At 37.9% G+C, this 4,555-nt stretch overlaps 1 pseudogene; it reads right to left on the bottom strand.

The window, feature by feature from the left end:
• Positions 1-1,861: 1,861 nt before the first annotated feature.
• LOC113317386 lies at positions 1,862-4,346 on the bottom strand (annotated as a pseudogene).
• Positions 4,347-4,555: the final 209 nt, after the last annotated feature.

Below are 4,555 nucleotides of genomic sequence, written 5' to 3'. Positions count from 1 at the left end.
CGGGCCCATAATCTGTCCATATTCTAGAAGAAAATAATTGGCGGGAAGATTTGGTGGCAAAATCCCCAAATTTTGAAAATTTTCTTTTTCAGAATCCAAAATTTGAATTTCCTTTTCTCTCTCTTGAGTTGTTTTGTTTCATCGATGGGAATCAAACCACGAAGCCGACACCAACAAAATCCCCTTCAATTTCAAGAACAAATCATCATCAAAACCCTAATAACTCCATGGATACTTCTTCTTCTTCTACTGAGTTTATGAAGCTTATAATTGATTACAAGCAAGTAGCTGCTGTTGCATTTGGTGAGAAATTACATATACCTAAAATAATAGTAACCGGAAGTCAATCTGATGGTAAGAGTTCTCTTCTTGAAGCTCTTCTTGGTTTCCGATTTAATGGTAAGAGTTTTCTTCAAATGGTGCACGATGATTCTGTTGTTGAGCATCGTTGTCGATTCCAGGTGAGATCTCTTGCTCGGAGATTTCAATCTAATGTGAGATTAAATTGAATTTAAATTTTATCAGCTTATGAATTACTAGATCTGAACTTTGAGAATTGAGATTTGAATCTGAATCGGTGAAAGAAAATTTCACTACTCCTTGGTTTTTTGGCGGTAACTTGGATCATCTTCGTTCTAGGTTGAGATACGGTTGTTTGTGCTTGCTTTTGTTATTACTGAGGATGTCTTTGGAAATTGATCTTGTGTTTTGGTAATTGTTGAATTTATTTTGTTTTGATTTTGTAGAAATCTGAAATTAGGGGAAAATTTCACGATATTAGTTATTAAATTTGTGTAAAATTTCTATGAGATTTGTTTAGGACAATACAGAGTTGGAATTGTTTCTAATATTGTGTTTGAAATTGTATGTATCTGATTTTGGATTCTCATTTTCTGAAAAGGAAATTGAATTCTATGAGAATGGTAATGGTAATGTAGGAGTTAAGAACCATGAATTTGTATTCGTTTTGCACTTTAGAAGCTTTAACTGCATGTGCATGTTCATTTTCTATCTGAAGGTGGTTTGCATTCCAAGTGTATCATCTTACTTACATATTGGTTGAATACAGGAAGAGGATTCTGAAGAATATGGAAATCCGGTTTCATCAGCATCTAAGATTGCTGACACTAATAAAACGAGGACAGAGGCTTTTTTTAACAAGACTAAAACCACAGTTTCTTCTAAGCTAATTGTCATGAGAACTGAGTATGCACATGGTCCCAATCTCACTAATATTGACACTCCTGGATTTATTCTTAAGGTGGGTGGTTTCTTCAACTTCCTTGCTTGATTTATCTATGGTTTGTGCAGGATTATTAATGAAGTTATATACTGTTTTGCTGTTATTCCCATTTAATATTTCATTCTGAACTGAACATTCTCAAATGCTTATTGCAGGCAAAGAAGGGTGAACCAGAAAATACACCTGAGGAAATCCTATCGATGTAAGTTGACCCACCACTATCCCATTCCACAAAGGGTGACGTGTATATACGATGGTGATGTTACAATTGCCGGAAGAGCAACACCTGGGAAAACAGATATTGAGGGAGGAAGTCTTATTGGAACGTTAATAGAGATTGGGTCAGGTTAAGTTTAGGGCACCAGGTGAATCAGGTCAAGAAGCGAGGGCTACTGTACGTTCACCACTCCTGAATATCCCCAAGTCTAAGTCTATATAAACACAACATATTCTCATAATCTCTCATTCATACACCATCTCTCTCTTTCTTTCTATCTCGCTACAGATTTCATCTCCTTTAGAAACACATAGAAAATCAAGAAACCCCAAGATTCTTTTTCAATTATATTTCTTTTATTCTCTGAAGCAGCGGTAATAGATGATATCTCAATCATCTTTTTAAATTTTTAATCCTCTCTGCAGTTAGTGTTCCTTTACTTTCTCTTACAGTTAATATATCAAGATATATTATTTTTGTGTGAGTATTCTGATTTGCAACTTAGATACGCTGCAACTGAAAACGTAGAGAACTTGGGCTCCTTCTCAAGCTCCTTTCCGGATCGTCTATCAATCTTGGTGAGGATCTCAGCAAACTTCACAGAAATGCGAGATGTGTGACAGTCAAGAACTGGGGCATAACCGTTACCGATCTGACCAGGATGGTTCATGATGATGACCTGGGAGGTGAAGTTGGAAGGTTCCCTTGCAGGGTCATCCTTGGAGTTCGAGGCGACGAAACCACGCTTGAGATCCTTCACTGCGACATTCTTGACATTGAACCCAACATTGTCTCCTGAAAGAGCTTCTTGAAGGGCTTCGTGGTGCATCTCCACAGACTTAACTTCAGTGGTCAACCCGGTGGGTCCAAAGGTAACAACCACCAGGCTTGATGAATCCAGTTTCAACACGTCCCACTGGCACAGTTCCAATACCTCCAATCTTGTAAACATCCTGAAGTGGAAGACGAAGGGGCTTGTCTGAGGGTCCCTTTGGCTCAGAGATATTGTCAAGAGCCTCAAGGAGAGTTGGTCCCTTGTACCAGTCAAGGTTGGTGGACCTCTCAATCATGTTGTCTCCCTCGAATCCAGAGATGGGAACAAAGGCAAGTTTGTCTGGGTTGTATCCAACCTTCTTTAAGTAAGATGAGACCTCCTTCACAATTTCATCGTACCTAGCCTTTGAGTACTTGGGGGTGGTGGCTTCCATCTACAAACACAAACACGAAACACATGAAATAATAGTTAGCCACGGGAAGGATAAACAGCATTGGAAAGTCTAAATTTTATAGACAGGAAAATAACTGTGAGAAAGGTATACCTTGTTACAACAACTGATCATCTGCTTGACACCAAGGGTGAAAGCAAGAAGAGCGTGCTCACGAGTCTGACCATCCTTTGAGATACCAGCCTCAAAATCTCCAGTGGTAGAATCGATAATGAGGACGGCACAATCAGCCTGAGAAGTACCAGTAATCATTTTTTTTATAAAGTCACGATGTCCAGGAGCATCAATAACTGTGCAGTAGTACTTGGTAGTTTCGAACTTCCATAAGGCAATATCAATGGTAATGCCACGCTTCATTTGGGTACCTAGGATATCCACGCTACCCTAGGTTGCAAAAACATGGTAACTCTATGGATTTACCAGTACAACTGTGCCCTAAAAAAACTAAAAAGTATCTCATTATTTCCATTGTGGGTATCATCAATTAAGAGCAATCCATAAACAACTCTAAGCTACGATTCATCTCTCGTATACAACCCCAGTTAAGAATATGCATAGAAACTCTTTGAATTAGAGCAATTGGGGCAAAACCAATTAGGCGATATTGGCGAAAAACAAAAGCACTCCCATGTTTTCTGCAAGAGGGGTATCAATGAAGGGAAACTAATAAGCAGAAATGAGTTCATCCCCCTAATTAGGGAAAGCTGAATAACAATTATTAAACAAGTATTTGGAAAGTGTGGAAGAACAACAAATCCAAAACCAAAGCCACTATTGATAGCTGCTCTTTTCCAATTGACCTTAAATTGTTCATCTTCAGAATAGTCATCCTGTTACAAATCAATCAAACATAAAAAGAAAAAAAGAAAAAACGAAAACCCAGCCAGTTGGTACATTGAAACCACAATATCAGTGAAATACCTACATGGGTTAGGTGTGGTTCTACTTTAATCCTTGTAGAGCGAGTGATTCTCTGAGCACCAATTAAGGAGCCCTTACTTTCTACTTGTAACTTGGGGCATTGCAATAAGAATAATAACAGGTCTGTATTTGCCGTTTTGGCGACTGAGGTGAATATGTTTTAGTTAATGCCTCTCATTTCCAGTTTGAAGTGTTCAGTGATGTAGATGGCTGTCTGATCAACAGTTAAATAATTCAACTTAAAGGTTGTTCTGACAGTTTGCAACCTCATTTCTTAGAGCCATAACAACAGCTAATAATATCCTTTCTAACACATTCAACTTTTACATCATTATAACCGATAAAAATTGCGTATATTAATGAAAGCTTACATCTTGAAGCTTTCTTTAGAGGGAATGAAATGGTTGCAGCAGCAGCAGCAGCCTTCAGAGTGACGCTGGCTTTGGTGTTAATCTCTGTCAGACATTTTATCAAACATTTAGAATACTAACTGAATCTGTTCCAAACTTGATCAAAATGAAAACTATGGACTGGAAATCACCTCAAATAATCATCCAAACAGTCTTCTAATCACAATCTTCAGTAATAACAAACCCCATCATACCCAGTCAGTTGCAAACTTGAAAGGAATACAATATGCACACAAGAAAATAAACAAATTCAAGATGATATTATCTACGTGAAGGAGACGAAAGAATCAAACTCTTTGAATTCCTCCATCTCTAATTTGTTGTTTCAAGGTAAATACCCGAAGTGACCCACAAGCAGGGCGGAGCCAAGGGTTGACTAACCCTGGCTCTAGCCCCCTAAAATTTCAAAAATCCATGTTTAGCCCTTAGTTTTCTTCAGTTTTTTAGTTTAATCCTCTAGTTTTTAGGATTTAGCCCCTGATTTTTAATAATCTAGTCCACCAAGTTTATCAAAATTTTTTTCGTCCCCTTAAACTTA

This window comes from Papaver somniferum, chromosome 10 (genome assembly GCF_003573695.1).
Source record: "Papaver somniferum cultivar HN1 chromosome 10, ASM357369v1, whole genome shotgun sequence".
NCBI classification, from domain to species: Eukaryota; Viridiplantae; Streptophyta; class Magnoliopsida; order Ranunculales; family Papaveraceae; genus Papaver; species Papaver somniferum.
Note: the sequence above shows the minus strand (reverse complement) of the source record. Positions and strands in the feature narration are given on the sequence as shown.